Source organism: Bactrocera oleae, chromosome 4 (genome assembly GCF_042242935.1).
Source record: "Bactrocera oleae isolate idBacOlea1 chromosome 4, idBacOlea1, whole genome shotgun sequence".
NCBI classification, from domain to species: domain Eukaryota; kingdom Metazoa; phylum Arthropoda; class Insecta; order Diptera; family Tephritidae; genus Bactrocera; species Bactrocera oleae.
The window spans coordinates 53,750,856-53,769,725 of NC_091538.1; the positions used below are offsets into that span (position 1 = coordinate 53,750,856).

The window sequence follows — 18,870 nt, forward strand, 5'->3', positions numbered from 1 at the left end:
CTAATTTCACAAATCTATCAGAGGTGTTTTATTTTTGACAATTCAAATGGATGTATAGTGATGATAATCAATTCCATTATTTTCATTTATAATAAAAGAGCTTATAGTCGAACAGCTTTGGAGGGCATAATTCAAAGCCGTTATATATTTACTTATTTTAAGCTTTACAGAAACCTCAAATCCCAGACAATAAGCCAACAAGGTCACTACTGTCATTTTACGCAACTGCACAATTAACTAAAATAAATAATGGTGTATAATAAAATATTTACAATGAAAATAAATGTCAGACAATTAAGCAATCCAACAACGTATCAAGACAATCAACTGAAATGTCAAATTATTCATCACACTTGGCTTTTGTTCGAATATTGCACCATCTTCTCAAAGTATATACTTTCAAAGACACTTGACAATTTTAAGTGACTGTCAAAGTGACAGTTCAAGTGTTAGCTTTCAGCACCAACGCAACTGGTTGCCACAGTTACACCACTTCGCACGACACGCAGACGAGAGTAGAGTCGACAAATTGTAAAGGCATTTAAATTTGGGTCAGTGAATGCATAGAATATGTTTAGTTTTATTGGAACAACAATAATGTGAGTAACGGTAGTCACTATCGATATTTTATATTACACCATTTATAACATATGCCGCCGACCGCAAGCGAAACACGAGCAAGTGAATATATCAACATATGAGCAAGTACGAGTGTGTACGAGTTTTTAAAAAAATTAATGGTTGCATTCAGCGCAACTACCTACTTAAACACAAACACATTATAGTGTGTAAAGACAATTACTAGACAACAGGTGGGTGGCTAATTGAAATGGCAGCATTCACTTTATCATGCTCTATTTGTCAGTGGCGAATATTCAAGCGACTATGAGAAAATGTATTAGTTGAAGGCGGTATCGCTTTTGATGTCAGAAGAGGCCTAGAAGAATGGCTGTATGCTCTGTAAAGCAGGAAGCACATGAAATAAAGTAGAATTGTGAAAATTAAAATGATTGTAATTTATTCTTAATTAACAATTAATAATTAGAAGCTTATAACAATAGTATATACCCTTAAAAATAAATCAGAATAGTCATTAATTTACCAAATTTTGCTTAATGAATCTAATTAGATTTGAGATCACACAATGATGGCAAATTGACTTGGAATAGACAACAACATTTAATTAACAGGATTGGCTCGCTATTCTTTGTTCGGAAACCCCCCTTTAAGGGGTAGAAATATTGCACTCTCGAGCTCTGTCAAATATTTCGGAGTTATTCAATTCATTCCCCAGTATAGATGAACGGTAAAATCTACATATTCACCGTTCGGAAGTGGGTTTCTTCTGTAGTAACCCATAAGCAGTTTAAAACAAAATGACTACAATTCAATCTCTCAGGCTGGAATTGTTAGAATAACAGAAGGTGGCAAGTGGGCTTCTGCTCTATTTAGCAAGTCCATAAACCTTTTCTAGACGAGTTATCTAGCTTGAGGGCAGCTGGGAACAAAATTCCACTTAGTTGCCCCAGACCATACAGCTCTACTTCCAGACAAAAGAGAACTTTGTAATATTGTAGTGGCCATCACAGGGCACCTAACCTTAAGATCCTACCTTTACAATTTGGTAAAAGTAGATTCGACGCAATGCAGAGCATGTACGCTCGCCTCAACCGTATATGTTGAGTTATATGTGTACTCTACGTCAAGGTAGGAACATTCTAGATGGTGCCTTCCTAGAAAGAATAACTGCCGATGTACCAATTGGTTTTTTAAGGAGACAGCTTTTATAATTTCTTACACTACTACAACAACATATTTTTTGTTTCTAGCATTTCCTCTTATGAAACCTCGAAATCAATTTCCTTTATGGAAACAGACACTCATTCAGTACTAATTTGTCAACTACTTAATTGTTTTATTATATTGTAAATTGAAAATAATTAGTGTTTAACTGCAAGTTTTTTAATTGTCAAATTATTATTTTGAAATACGTATTATAATGAGCATAAAATGTAGAATTCGAAAATTTTAAGCCCGTTCAAAAAGTAATTTTACTATATATATAAGATATACGCGACCTAGTTCCTCTGTTTTTGAGTTATCGATCTGAAATTTTTCACACGTCCTTTTCTCGCCAAGAATCTGCTCATTTGTCGGATGCGGCGATATCCACTAGACCACTATAGCATATAGCTGTCATACAAATTGAACGATCGGAATCAAGTCCTTGTATGGAATACTTTTTCATTTAAAGAGATATCTTTAAGAAATTTGACATGGGCTATTGCCCAAGACAAAGTTGCAATTTCCGAAGAAATTATTCAGATCGGTTGACTATAGCATATAGCTGCCCCACAAACTGGTTGATCAAAATCAAGTTCTTGAAAGGAATCTTTATATTTGTGAAAGGTATGACAAGGGTTGTACCGAAGTTAACGTTTTTGCTCGTCTTGGTTTCAATTTACAAACATAAATTAAGCCCAAATGACGATTACTAAATACCTTGACTCCAGTAGCATAAAAACGACATGTATTATACATTCTAAGGCTTTGCTGAAAAGTTATTTAGATTTTGGTGAAATCTAGGTCCTTTAGTGGAAAACTTTTGTTTTAGTATGGGGCTTATCTCGTCTACGAACTTGACTACGGTAATCACTCTTGTAGATATTAAAAACAGTTACTCATACAAATTTTCCCCTAGCGAAATTAGTTTGAAACCCCTAAAAACAGAGAGTGTATCTTCTATAGCCTGCTGAAAACACCAACTACGAAAAGTAAATGTACATGCTTAATCAGCATCCGCAGCATTGGCTATGTAACCATTCAACATGCATTTTTCGTACAATGAACCCAAATATTGTAAAAATTCTAAAACAACATATAATTAACACTGCCAATCACTTTTAGTTTTGCCAAAATTACATTCGAAAAATCTGAAAAAAATTAACTAATTACCAATTTACAAGCATATGGTAAACAGTGAGTATGAATTTTAGGCACTTTAATAAATTCGATTTTAATGAATTCCTTTTCCAGCCAGCATTAGTGGTAATTAAATGCGTAAAACAGAAATAAAAACAAAACCAAAAAGTATTTTTTATTATGCGCGTAGGCATGACAAACACTTGCAGGCATCAATTATATCAAATTTCATGTGACAGCATGGCCAACATATAATTAAATGTGATAAGTATTCAAAGTTGAAAAATAAGAAGAAGAAGATGAAGAAAAAAAAACTCACTTACCAAATTGCAACAAATAATAATTAATACCTTATGCGTACAACAACTAAAATACTGTTTTGAAAATTTATCGCTAAATTCGTTAGACGCTGAGTAGTTGTTAACATTTTCGGCAAGCAAAATATTTTTCGGAACATTTTTATTTTCATTTTTATTAGAATGGCCGTTGTAAATGGTGAGGCCGGGCGCCGACATTGCTACTGATTTTGTACCAACTATATATTACTGTTTATTTAAAGTTTCTACTTTGCGATCACTCATGGGTCATAAAGTGGGTCAAATGTGGCTGTAAATTGTAAAAGCAGCAGGCAATTTAATGATTTTGCCGAAATCTTTAGAAATTATGGTAAATGCGGCACGAAAGTGTACATAAAGTTGAAAATAACTTCATAAATTTACATGTTAATAAAGTCAGTTGGATTTAATTGAGTTGAGTTGAGTTGAGTTAAGTTGTTGTTGCCAAGTAAAATAATTGCTACATTCCAAGACATTGATAACACATAATAATTTAAATGCACGAGCTATTAAAAAAAACTAAACCAATTCGTTACACATATAAAAGATGTAAAGCGATCGTAAGGAAGTCAAAATAATTGAAAATAAATACGACCTTTAATTAAAATTGTGTAACACGGTAATTCAATAGTCATCAAACTTGAATATTAACTTAATTTAAATACTTCAGTAGATTACTTATAAGCCCCTGCTTATCCCGCTATCAGGCCGAATGCCACTCTACTCCTCTTCACCGGATCCTCCTCAGTCGGAACAGCTCTTTAATTGGCACCGAGGGCAGTCTCTCTAAGCTCTAACCTAATTCATATATTTATGCTCTATATAAATGACGGCGCAAACGAAGAAGGGCGAGTGTTTTTAGAACGAAAAGTTAAACATAAACAAGAAAAAACGTTAACTTCGATTCCACTGAAGCTATAATACCCTTCATAGATCAGCTATATGCTATAGTTGTCCGATACTGACGATTCCAAAAAATTAGTAGCTTCTTAGTGAAAAAAGACCGTGTGCAAAATTTCAGATCAATATCTCAAAAACTTAGCACTAGTCCATACAAGGGCTAGAGTTTGATCGGTCTGGTTGTATGACAGCTATATGCGTTAGTAGTCCGATATTGGCGGTTCTGACAAATGTGTAGCTTCTTGGTGAGGAAAAGACGTGCGCAAAATTTCGGATCGATATCTCAAAAACTGAGTACAATAGACGGACTGACGAGCATAAAAAAAAATCGACAAATGTCCAACAAATTATCGGGAACAAGGACGCACAAATAGAATTGAAATTGATCAAAATTTTTCTACTACCCTATACTAAAAGGTCTAGTAAAATGAAATCCATTATTTTTCATTAAATTGAAGGTTTTATTTAGCATAGTTAGAATTAGATGAAATAGGCTCCGATGTGCTCATGCCACTCTCAAACCTTCCTTACTATAAAGACAAAAATGGACGGTTGATTTTCATTCGCGATGGACAGTACCAGATAGTACGCACTTGGTGCCAGGTCCGAACTATAATGTGGATGCATAAGAGTCTATCCATAAAGCCCCCAGAGCTTTTGGCGAGACCCTATCGCTGTGTGTAGCTCGTTGTTGGCCAGATAGAACACAATTCCTCTCTTATTGGACAAAGCTGGTCGCTTCTTTAAGACGGTCCCTTTGTTAACAATACAGGTTGGAGTTAAGAGTTTAGCTGTAAAAACCTTCCTGATCATCAATATTGGCTTGGACACCCAGTGCACCGACTTAGCGCAGTTCAATGACATTCGTTCGCTTGGTGTTGTCGGAATGTTTTCGCCTTTATCGTAGCGAAACTGTAAACTAAGACGTATTACTTCTTTCCGGTGTCCATCTTTGACGTGTGCTCAAACAGTACTGAGTCTAGCAATCACAAATCAGAAGTTTGTTTTAATACGAAATCTTATCATTCTAACACTGTATATCGTAACTCTACTAACCGTATTACTGAAAATGTCAACATGGTTGTTACGTATTACTTATTTAAAAGCATTTATGTAAACGTTTCATTGTTTCGTCCTCGTAATGAAAACATTTTGGAGTGAGCGTAAAACCTATAAATCATGGAATGCAATACAATCGCAATTAATAAAAGTGACAGCATATACCGTTATGTAGCACTTGTTACAGTTTTCCACAGTAATTAAAGTTAACAAATTTTCGGCAAATTTTCGATACAAAAAGGTAGGAAGCGAATAAATTGCTTAATTATACCTATAATATAAAGATTTGATGTACATACATATACATATACATATACATATACATATACATAAGTATATTCAACGTTTATTACCCTTGCTAAAATACGGCCGAGTTTTGTTCCAATAAAATTTGTAATCAATTTTAGTACAGTTTGAAAGTAGTTAATCAAAGTATGCTATGAATGTACTTGTACAAGCATATACATATACATGAAAATGTGTGCTATAATTTAAGTTTCGAATACAAAGTAGTATTGAATTTGAAATCAAAGTATGTATGCCATTTAGAGTCACGTTAAAGTGCCAAATTGACGGACTTCAATATTCTTGATGTTTGCTAAATTTCCACCAGTTTCATTAAGTTTCATCTAGGACAGAGCTTTGTCCTGTTTTCTTATAAATAACAGTTTGCGTAATTTATACACACTTTTAAGAGAAGACCGGAGTAGAAGAGTAATGAGAAATGCCGGTTTAAAAAATTAGAGGAACTAAATATATGCCTTAAGTAATACAAGATGAGAGCTCGATACCTTATGTAGTACTACCAGGCGTAAGGAGTTAGGTTTCTAAAATGAAAGAAAACCAAAATTTACAATGTGAGTATTCAAATACTGACTTATACGAAAGAATACACTAGGTCATTCGATATTTTGAATTCAAAAATCAAAAGAAACCAACAAACACTACTACCTTAGCAACAACACAAGAAGTTTAGGTCTAAGAAATTTCAAAACACGTTTCGTGCAAGTAAAACAAAAACACTAACAGCAATCAGTCAAATAAGATTTTCCAGCACCTATGGTGCGTATACGTAATTTTTGAAAGTGATTGTTAGAAATATACCCTGGACAGGGTACATTAAGGTATATTAAATCTGCCATTATGTTTTTAAGTCTCAGAAGGAAGCGTCGGATAAAATATATATATAAGGGAGGAGCGAAAAAAAAAAATTTTTATTTTTGCTTAGCCTGAGGGTCAAATTTGTAGATTATAAACAAAGAAGATTTCAAACAGGAAAAAAAATTTAACTTCCAGATCTCACTAACTTTACAAGTAAATTTCGAGTTAAAATTTTTTTGACCAAAAACAAATTATTTTCGGTAAACTCTTCACATTTATAAAAAAAAGAAAAACAAAAACTATCGAATTTGACGGTTTTTGACTTCAAATTTATTTTAACGTGTAAGGAAAGCATGTTGTCGTTTAAGACTTAAAACTCCAATAATGACCACAACATTTTTTTTTAAGTTGATAACTTTTAATTGGCCAGAAAGAGGACTCTCTACAGCTTCTAGAACACAATAAAAATTTTAACTCAATATTTTACTTTAAAAGTCAGTGGGCCGGGCCGCCTTTACACGTTAAAATGTTTTTTTTCCAAAAATTTTCTTTTTTTATAATCTACAAATTAGCTAAGCAATCTCAGGCTAAGCAAAAAAAAATTTGTTTTCGCTGAACCCTAATATATTATATATAAAAGATCTACATGACGAGCTGAGTCGATTTTGCCACATCCAACTGCCTGTCCGTATGTCTGTATATACATGAACTAGTCCCTCAGTTTTTCAGATATCGCTCTGAAATTTTGAACACGACCGTTTCTACCCAAGAAGCTACTCATTTGTGGGAATCGTCGATATCGGATCACTACAGCATATAGCTCCATGCAAACTGAACGATCTGAATTAAGTGCTTATATGGAAAGCTCTTTCATTTTACAAGATATCTTAACTAAATTTGGTATGGGTTATTATCTAAGGAAATACTGTAATTTCCGAAGAAATTGTTTAGTTCGGATCACTATAGCATATAGCTGGCATACAAACAGATCGATCAGAAACAAGCGCTTGTATGGAAAACTTTTTAACTTGGCAAGATATCTTCAAGAAATTTGGCAGGGATTATTGTCCAAGGCATCGGTTAAATCTTGGAAGAAATTGCTCATATCGGATCACTACAACATATAATTATCATACAAACTGACCGATAAAAATCAAGTTGTAAATGATGGTTATTTGCTCCTCATAATGATATATATTATATATCAGTCTACGACGCCAGCAGTTCATCATTACTTAGTAAAGATGTCTGCACAAGACTTGCTTCAAATTTCACAACTATTTTGTTGGTAGGTTGATTATTGTTCAGGGATAAAATAGGACTCTATATTGAATATATTCTTTCTAACTCCACAAAACTAAAAAATAACTCCGGTGTTTGAATCTGCTGAACCTAAGAAGTGCATACTCGTAAACAAGGTGGATCATAGCATGCTAATGATTTATAATGATCAAATTGTCCTACGACTTGACAGTTTTATGGTCAAAGTTAATTAATCTTTCAATTTTGGTAATATACATATATATATAGTAAAACGCTAGATCTTTAGTATAGAGATGTTAAACTATTAAGGATATTATTTTGAAGCGGCAGCCAGTACCGACATTCTTTGTTACTTTTTTTCTTTTTTTTTAGCTTTGTACTCTTTTCGAATAATTTTTCTCATTCTCATATTCTTTGCAGCTGCTCATAACCCCCAGAATATTTCTCACTCTAATTTAATAGTCTACAACTTTATTCTTTGTTTGATGGGCTCGGTAAATATAACATCAACACCTGAGAAGTTAATTACTTGGCTTGATAGTATTAATGAACATCAATGAATTATAAATAGCTGTACCGATTTATAACCTAAACACTAACGTAAACTTATACATATATACAAGTATATATATATATAAGAGAAGGCATTGAATTTTGAGAGCAATAAGATGGCAATGATATTCACAGCTGGCCAAAACCAAATAAAACATATTGTCAGCTTCTAAGATTGCACCTTAAACACCGGCATAAAGCACATATACCATACATACATACACACATATTCATATTTCTACTCTCATTAGACATTTGTGTGATTTAAAGAAGACGTTTAAAGGCAATTAACATAAATATCGCTTTGCAATATATTATTTTCGTTTAAATAAACAAAGTATGTGGAAAAATAAATCGTAACAAAATGATTTCAAATTTTAAAACAATTCAGGCGAAAAGTGACTGTGCGGTGAATTGAGCATAATTTCAAAAGTTAATATTCAAATGAGTCGAATTGACCTTCAGCAAATGTTGTAGTGTTTCTCAATAAGCTCGGCTTGTTTCATTATAGCAGATCATTTAGTACTTAATTTTGCTATTTACATATCTGAATATACATAAGTACATACATATATGAGTATATATGTGTTTTTGTGTCAAGCAATGATAACGAAATATGAAAAATAGTTTACTACTTAAATTTTTCATACTATTTTACTATTAGATCGCTGATGATAAAAAATAAACAAACTTAAACCAACGCTGGATATGAACTCAAAATAATCAAGAACTGTTAATTATTTTTATTAAAAATTATTTAAAAGATCACTTACTGTTGTGTGAAAGGTTTTGGCAGCTGTTGTAGGAAATCGCTTAAGCAATGATCGCCTTGAACATATTTAAATTTGTTAACTTTTTTCTCACTTTTACACTTAGATATTTCACTTCAACTAAGATTTCAAAGCACAAACGAACTTCTGTATCACCGAAATCACAATATAAATATTTAGCAACACTTTTGTATCTGCAATGAAAAATTTTTTATTGAAACAGTAAATTATACGATGTATATATTTTTGCCAAGTCAAATAAATATAAAATGGCTAAGTTCGAATGCAGTCGAACATTGTTTAATGTCTTTGGACGATTTGTAAAAATCAATGGCATGTGAAATATACCAAAGTATCAGCAAAACTTAACTTAAAATATAATGTTTATACATCCAAGATTAAACGAAAGTAGGAACCGACTGCCATATAACAGAAGGCTGGTAATTATTATATTGGTTACATGATTAGGGAAAGAACTTTCATAAATTTTTAGCATCAACCCACAATATGTTAAAACACATGCTTATAAAATAAACTAAAACTTAATGCTTATAAAATATCCGGACTCCAAAATAATTGTATTCCGTCTATTTCTGAGGATAAAGCACATTATGGTTAAGAAAAGATGTGCACTTAATTAATTTAAATATAACACATCTTGACGGATATATACCATATAGATACAACTGGAAACAACTATATACTGAGGTTAGGGAAAATTATGAACATATTTAATCTATTAGAACAGATTTCTACTAATTTTTCTGAAGATAACTTACACTATGCCTTCCATAATATGCGGTATAAAGTGGTCCAGAAGCTCGAAAGTTATTATACTAATAATAGGCGGGCTGGCATATATAGTGGGAAGTAGGTAGTAATCCCATCTGGCTTTCACTAATATTATTTTATATTCGTTTTGTAGAACATACGATTTGCACTTTAATTCTATAAGAGAATACGTAGAAATTCTCTTCTTTACACTATGAATTACTTGGAGATATTCGTGACAAACATTAATAAAACTAAACTGAAAGGATTAATAGTAAAAGAAAACGTTTTGGTAAGAAAGAAAAATGGTAAAAAATAGAAGTTACAAATAACTATTCCCTGTTAACCCAAGATCTTCAATTTCTTGAAAATTTTAAACAAAAACATAACCTTCTTTTCTTTTAAAAAAAACAAAAATCTCTGGTACCCCAACTAAAATTAATCATGTGACTTCGCATAAGCATTCATTTCCGTTCAAGATGAATTTCGGCTGACAAAAAGGTGTTCCCATGTCAGTCAAAAATCATTTCACATAAAACCAGTCGATAAGCGCGTAGGTGTCACATAAACGGTTATTTTCACAAAAGTCATAAGCTTAATATGAGCGCTATTGCTTGCTAGGTGGCTCATTCCCATATCGATCCCATGCCATTTATCATTATAATTGGAAGCAGGTTAGGTTGCACATACATGTACATATGTATATTCGTACTTTAGTTGGTCACATGTGTACATTATTATGGAAAGCATTCACATTGTCGCCAATGAATGAGTTTACTGCAAATACAATCACACCAACAACAAAGTGTTCATATAGAGTTACAAAACATTCATTGCAACACCTTGGAGCAACAGACGACGGCTAACATTAAAGCGCACCCACCAACAGCACCAGTGGTTATAACCAACTGCGTCTTGCAGACAATTATAGCATTGGCCAGTAGGCGTGTTAAGAAACAACTCCCCAGGCAATTGTTAAAATAATACAAACAGCTTTAACACAAAAGGATTGTCCAAATTGATTGAGGAAAAAAGTATTTAAACAGGTTCATACGAAGAAAAAATATTTTTGAAATGTATTCAATATAGCCAAGCATTAGAGTGGTTCTTATGTGATAGAAAAACTTCATGGTAATTTTCTAAGCTTTTATCAATACACCGATTTAGACTAAAGTTTATAACTTCTCAAAGCGTGAACGAGAACAGTTTTCAAAAAAAAAGCTGATTTTGGTCGGTTTGTATGACAGCTATATGCTATAGTGGTCCAATCAGAAAAAATTATTCCGATATTGTTACATTGCCTTGGATATTAAGCCGCGAAATTATGTAAAAATATCTTGTCAAATAAAATATTTTCCATACAAAAACTTGATTTTGAACTCAAAAACTGAAGGACAAGTTTGCGTATATACAAACGGATCGACGGACAAAACTAAATCGACTTAGCTCGCCATACTGATCATTTATATTTTATAGGGTCTCCGACGTTTCCTTCTGGGTGTTTCAAACTTCGTAGCAAACTTAATATATTCTGTTCAGGATATAAAAATATAATAACGAGTTTTTTACGAATCACCCTTATATACAGGAGTACATATGCAGATATGTTATACATTAGTAACGAACTGACGCAATCATGCATTAAAATGGTTTTTATAACCAAATGCAACATGCTTCGTAAATGTGTTCTAGTCATTTTGCTTGACTGTTGTTCATAAAAAACGGTATTCAGATATTAAATGTAGTCCAATCTAGATATACAACATCGAATTTGACATAATGATAGAATTGCAACAACAAGAACATAGGTGTTTAAGGCACTTTATCTTAAAATCAAAATATGACAATATTCTTTACTATCTTAGTGTACTAAAGTCGTTGCAAATGTGGATATTTACTCCACTTTTAAGGGTTAATGGCTCACAATCAGAGGCTACAACAAATAATTTTCAAATTAATAAAAAAAAAATATATATTTTTTTATTTCCTGTTATTTACATTAGCTGGAGTTCTGTTTAATAAAGCATCGGGGGACATCAGTGTCGATAGATTGCGAGTCGTCCATCCACCTCTGATAATGACGAAAATTGTCATATTGGCATTAAAGAGATACTAGAGGATTTCAAAATCAGTTATGAATCGATTCAGCATATTTTAGTTAATGTTTCTGGTATGAAGCGTGTCAATGCTAGACTAAGTCTTTTGCACAAACGACGTCGAACAGAGGTCGCAAAAGAGATGTTTGACAACGTAGATGAGGACTTTCAAATGCGTCATTACTGGTGACGACATGCAGGTTTATGAATATCACGACAAAACTGTGCAACAATCTACCGAATGCCGTACCAAAAATTAACTGAAACCGAAAAAACCAAAATTAAGCGTTGGCAGGCTCAGGAGCCTATTTTGGGAGCGAAAATAAAGATTTGTATTCTAATACGTGAGAGTGTATGTAGTTTTTTTGTTCTTACGAGTCAAACTTGATCACATGCTATGTTAAAATTATTAGGAATAACAGCATGATATAAAGATTAAACGATGTCTGTCTCTTGTCAGCCCACAAGTACAAATAAACAGTCAGATTCACGTTTTGAACATAGGACACCCTTTATGGATGTTGAGGCCAAATTAGAACTCTATAAATCGTACTGTCTACCAGCGAAATAATGGTATTTTTTAATCATGAAAAAACAACAACAATGGTATAAATCACCCGTTCGAATTAGTTAAAAGAAAACCACCTAATAACCACACCCAACTTCGAGATAACGAATTCAAATTCAATATTCAAAAAATACATTATAAATGTTTTTCAGTAATAAAAAAATATGCATTTGTCTGTGCCATTGCACAGTTGTTCTGTAAGTTTACGGCAAGTTGAGATAAGCGCCCCACAAATATAAACTATTCAATTAATCTATATCTATTTACTATATATACAAATATATATACATATACTATATGCAAAACTGTATATTTGTATAAAACGAACAACTTATGGCGCTGGCAGCTAATTAAGAGCATTAGTAAGAAGTATGCGGAGCAAATTGTCAGACAAACCTAGTTCGACCTTGACAGATGTAAAAAACGTTCGCACATTAAATTAATTACCAATTACATACGAGTTTATAAGACTTGCATTATTGATATTCTAATATGGCAAGGGTTTGTATGCTAATTGCTGACGAATCCAACGCGACTTACTTGAGTTTTGTACTAATTGTACAAGTACAAAGATATAGTATTGGTCTGTTGGCGGAACAACGTGAGTTATGAAAGAATAACTATTAACTCTTATAGTGAGAAAAAATTATTTGATTTCATTATTGTATTTATTTCAATTACTACTATTACTACTTTTACTATAATTTTGTTGTTGTTGTTATAATAATTATTTCTTTATTTTCTTTACAGGTGAGTGGATAATTGGACTTATAGCTTATTTCTTGGTAATAAAAAGTTATAAATTATAAAATGAATAGTGTTGGTAAGTAATGCTAAATTTGTTTTTTTTTTTAGAAAGTCGTGATAACTACTTTTATGATAAAGATTATTGTCCGAAGTGGTGTTTAATTATTGTAACAAAATAGTTGTTTTAAACACCAGAATTTGTTAAATAATTTATTACGGGTATACTATCCTGTGGTGTAAAGAAGATAGTTATCTACTAAATTTTGTGCAACTTTAAAAACAACTTATGTAAGCTTATGTAAATTATAGAATATTTCTAGCGTCGTCCAAAGGTAATTAGAATTGTTCTATGATATAATGATATCTTCTAAGTCAGGCAAAGAAATTAATTTTATCTTATTGACCTTGAGATATCATTTAAGGGTAGTAAAAGTCCGGAAGGATTAAAAGAGTTTATATATTTCTCGTCATTTTTGCTATCTTTACTTCTATAGGATAGTACATAGTTTTCGGCACATGTTTGTTTATATAATTTTCATTGCCCTCCATCGAAACCTTGAAATAGGCGAGTTAAGAAGGAAGCCTCTAACAGATATGTTATACTATCAGAGGTTTGCAATTGTCTAACGAGAATGAAACTTTGGAATTCACCACCACAGTAAATGCTGTCAAACTGCCTAAAATCTTCGAATTACAGAATGGCATTGAATTTCAAAATCACACCTCGCCACTGAGTCATGCGTGTATATACACATTGTATATACAAAACAAAAATACATAAATCAAACAGCAATGAATCTTATTTGCTGCAGTCACTCATTATCTAAAATATTGACGCATCACAATCCAATGTCACGGTGCACTCAACTTCTGTGCACAGTTTAGACCAGCTGGATCGACTTATGAGCATTGAGTGTGGCTTTAAATTTATCTCAGTAACAGATATGCTTATGTTTATAAAAAAACAAAAAATTCAACTGCAACTGAAAGCTTAATTGCCGCGCTCACAACAAAGGAAGTTGCGCATACCCCCAACACGCCTTCATCCACTCACGAAACCTTTCTGTGCGTGTCGTTTGCAGCTGCCACGAAGCCGACAGCATCTTCAACTCTAAGACCGCACGAATGGTCGCCTACGCTCCACCGTTATTGAAACATTGCGAAATAATGCCACCGGCACGTTAATTGTTTTTGATGTTTTTTGTTTTTTATAAATCACGCGTTCTTATTTTCATTTTATTTCCCATATCACCAAGGAAAATTTTCCATTTTATCAATTATAGAATCAATTTGAATTGTTTGGTTGCAGCAATTTATCGTGCAGCTGCAACTGCCACAGCAGCAATAGCCTCCAGAGAATTTTTTATGCACTTTTGTTTTGGTTTTTATTTGCGACTGCTAGATTAACGTTTGTCGTGATCTTCAATCGTTGACTGACGATGATGACTCTGTGCTGTTATTAGCATAAATCGTTTTTCTTTTTATTTGAGTTTGAGACCACTTATCTATGTTGCAAGCAACTGATTCATATATATTAATGAAGCTTTTCCTTTATTTTTGTTTTAGTGAACAAAAATAAAACTGGATTAATACCAATAAGTATGAGAGCAGTATGGGCGTCAACGGATGTTGAAATAATATTAAATATTTCGCAAATAATAGTCACAGCCAACCCAATATTAAATAATATTGAAGAAGAGTACAACGTAGTTGATACAAATGGAAAAAAGTGAAATTGAAAAATTCCATTCATAATTTTACTACGAGTATAACTTGTTTACCATTTGTTTATTCACATTTAAAGAGAACACAAACAAAATTTCGAAAAAAAATAAAATTCAGAAAGTTATCAGTCCTTTATCAAAGATCTGGATGAGTTGCAACACAATTAGGTCCAATTTGACAATAAAATGTAAACCACAAACTTCCTTATATTTCTGATGTCTCGCTTTCTCTTCCTTTCACTATCGCACAAGATATATCCCGCTTTTGCAACATCTACTTTCTGTTTTCTATTCTTTCAATATATACTTTCTATTTCTGTTTTATTTCTATTTCTCTCTCCTTCCAACTCTTTATATATCTACCTATTCCTTTCTCTCTTTCTCTCTCTTTAAATATATGTCTATCTATATATCGTTATCTCACTCTTTATTGATCTATATATTTATCTATTTATCTCTCAATATCTGTATTTATCTATCTCTTTCCCTTCGAAAGAAATTATGGGGAATGGTAGTTACCACATAAATTTTTTATACCCTGAACAGGTTCACTTAAGTTTGCCACGATGTTTGTAACACCCCGACGGAAACGTCGGAGACTCTATAATACATATACATATGTATTTAAATGATCGGCGTGACGAGCTGAGTCATTTAGCCGTGTTCGTCTGACTGTCTGTATATACGTGAACTAGTCCCTCAGTTTTTGAGAGATCGCGCTGAAATTTTACATATGTCCTTTTCTCATCAAGAAGGCCGCTATAGCAGACATCTGCCAACTGACCGATCGAACACTCAAGTTCTTTTATCTAACAAGATATCTTCACGAAATTTTACTTAGATTATTCTACAAACCATTGCTATAATCTCCGAACATATTGTCCAGGTCGGATTACTATAGCTTATAGCTGACCGATCAAAATCCGAATAAAAATGCATTAGGTACAGCCGAAATTAACGTGTTTTCTTGTTTTAATTTGATTTAAAAAAACTAAAACTAAAACTTACCTCAGATGGAAAATGTATAAAAGTACGAATTAATGAATTTTCTGACAACTGTCTCGCGTAACTTAGAAAACCCGGAACCTTGAAGTTTTTAGAAAAATCTCACTTGGAAAAAATGTAAGAATTTAACAGTTGTAATGTTTGGTATATTCCTCTAAGTGCTGAGGTAAAGAGAAAAACACTGCTTTGTAGATAGAAAAATAAGTTATTTGAGAACGATACATAATACTTTTTGCTTTTAGCAAATATGGCTAGCTTTAAATTAAGAAAAAATCGAATTGCAATTTTGCAACTATAAAACTTATTTATATATATATAGTTAAGTCTATGTGGGTCGGTAAACATGTCAGTCTGCAACCAGACTACATTCTCCATGTCAGTAAACTGCGTTGATTTGTGAGCAAATTTCTTGCCATTTATTTATTTATCGTTCAGTTTACCTAAATATGTCAAATTATACATTTGAAACAACTCTTTAAAGCTAAATTAAATTAATAAATTACGGTGACGTGTAATGTATACCCACAACAAGCGGCTATTAAAAATTAGCAATTTTAATTGTGCGCAAATTGAACAAACTTTAACGCGAAATAATAACAAAAACAAAAAAAAAATCAAAAACTGCCTTTAAGTTTAAGAACCGAAATGGTTAAACTGAAAAAAGCCGACAAGTCGTACAAGCAAAGTGACTCCATGAAATATGCTATTTGCGTCAAATTGACTAAACGTCGAAGGAATGAATGGATGGCGAATATTAGCGAGATATGTTTGTACATACCTACTTATGCATAAAAAAGTGGACTTATTCACACAAACACAAAAATTTTGAAAACAATAAAATTTAAAACAAAATGATTTATGCGCACGCAGCGCTTAACTGTGCGCGACTTAGAACAAAAGCGGCTCACAAGAACAAGAAAATGTTAAAAAAAATTAGAAAAATAGAATACAAAGTAGCAAAGCGCATATTAGAAGCTAGATGCAAATAAATTAGATTTAAATTGAAACCCGCTTCTAATTGATCAGCAGCTGCGTTGGCTTAAGCTGCGCAAATGAAGAAAAATGAAAATCCCACAGCCACGCAGGCGCACACGCACACACACAAACACAGGCAAGTATACGCACAATTGAAACTGTCACCAATTGCTGCCTTCTAACGCCTTTTAGCGCGACCGCCTCAGCTGTCACCTGATATCATGTGGTGTTGTCGCTGCCCCTGCTCCCCACTGCTTTGTCGAGTTGTTGCTCACTCTGTCGCTAACTCCGTAAAAATCTCGTAAACTGATCTGATTTCAGTTGTTTAACTGTTTGAATTGTATGCTTGTTTAGTTGCTGCTGTTGTTGTTGTTTTTACTTTTCATACAACAAAATATAATGTGGCAGCAGAACATTGGCAGTCAACAATTGTGCCCCCAAGTGCCAGACAAAATGTGCGTACAACTCTATTTTGCAGTTGATTTTCTATGTGCTGTCACACATGCCATATACACACACACACACATACTACTTCAATATCTATATACATATGTTTTGCTTTATCGCTTGCGAATTAGATAGGCCTGTGTAGATAGGACATTGGAGCGTTGGATAGACAAGCCGACAGCGCGACACAATGTTCAAGTGACACTGACATTTGTTTAGATTTGAGACAACTGATTCTTGTTGCTTTTAATAGAAATGTGTAAACTAGATCGCCTGCAGGTGATTTACTTACGTACGCACTGTATTTAAACACATACAGATATCCGAGGTATACATACATTAGGGTGGTTCTGTAAAAATCAAAATAATATTTTATTTACACTTGAACCTAAAATATCAACTACGAATATTGCTCTGGTTTTGAGGTGCTTAGGGTGCATTACTTACGGATCAACTTATAGATTACTAAATGAAGACCGAAAAAGTTGAAATTATTATTGTATCAACTAATAGCAAAAACTAATTATTTTTCCAAAGATCTTCTTGCGGCACTCTTTAGTAATTTTTAAGCGGAATCAAACATTTTAAGTACTGTCAACATAGTCAGGCCGTTATAAAAATGGACCTATAACATATCTTTTAATAAGATTAATTTTATTTATTAATGCATACTGATATTAAATGAGCGATGTACAAAATTGTATTCAAAATTGTCACCTTTTGCTTTCACACATGCCCTCAGAAGATGCGGTCATTGATAAATAGCAACACGCACAGTTTTACTGGTATTGGAGTCAACGATTTTTGTGGGACTCTGCAAATTTTTGTTTGGTATTCAACAGACCATGCTCCCAACTTTGATCACAAACTACCGGCTTGCTTTTAAGCCACTGCTCTGGGTGGGTTTTGCCTTGCGTGTTCAAGCAGAATCTTGCTGAAAGATCTTATGCTCTTCAGCAAAGAGAATACTACTTAACTGCCTTTCTACGCCCTAAAACATCCTGTTGGTACACTTTTGCCCTAGTTTTAACCTTTAGTTTTACAGAACGGAAGAGGTGTACCGCCTTCATAGGAGAAACCATAACAGCAGTTTGAATGGAACGTTGCACCTTTGGAATAACATTTTTTGCATCTCTGGAAGTTTTTTTCGTAGATTTAGTCATTTTGCGTTTTAAAAATTTTACAACCTTGAACTTTTTTTCGTCTCTAATGAGGATACTTTCATGGTCTTTGATCGCGTGCCTTAGGATGACCAAAACACTTGGATATTTTAATTTTTCACATAAATTTTGAGGTTATGTGAAAAAGGTTTTAAAGTTGTAGATCTTTTCATTACCATTTGTTGTATAACTTTTTTTTTGTTCTTTATCTTTTATTTCAAATGGGTTTCAACCTACTATGAATTTCTTTAAATTTTTACCATTTTCATCATGTTGGTCTATATTGTTAATAGGCCAAAGCAAACACTGGACTGACTATTATATATTATACTCGTATCAGTAGACACTGCATACAAATTATAATAAAAAATAACGGTACTTTTTTCTGTGAATCCTGTCCTCGCAGTATGCATTGTAAGCTTTGTAACAGAATTTATGGCAAGACTAAGTTTTATTTTTAGGGTCCCGACGTCTC

At 32.9% G+C, this 18,870-nt stretch overlaps 2 protein-coding genes across 3 annotated transcripts in view; one reads left to right on the forward strand and one right to left on the reverse strand.

Annotated features, from left to right (window-relative positions):
- The window catches only part of LOC106619119 (uncharacterized), a 173,566-nt gene that overhangs the window by 101,678 nt on the left and 53,018 nt on the right, over positions 1-18,870 (forward strand). The window lies entirely within an intron of this gene.
- The window catches only part of LOC118681003 (protein O-glucosyltransferase 2), a 109,493-nt gene that overhangs the window by 39,937 nt on the left and 50,686 nt on the right, over positions 1-18,870 (reverse strand). Inside the window, exon 4 of the transcript XR_011396123.1 lies at positions 8,906-9,096. The gene's annotated coding sequence lies outside the window, so the exon portion shown is untranslated. The remainder of the gene's footprint in view (positions 1-8,905; positions 9,097-18,870) is intronic.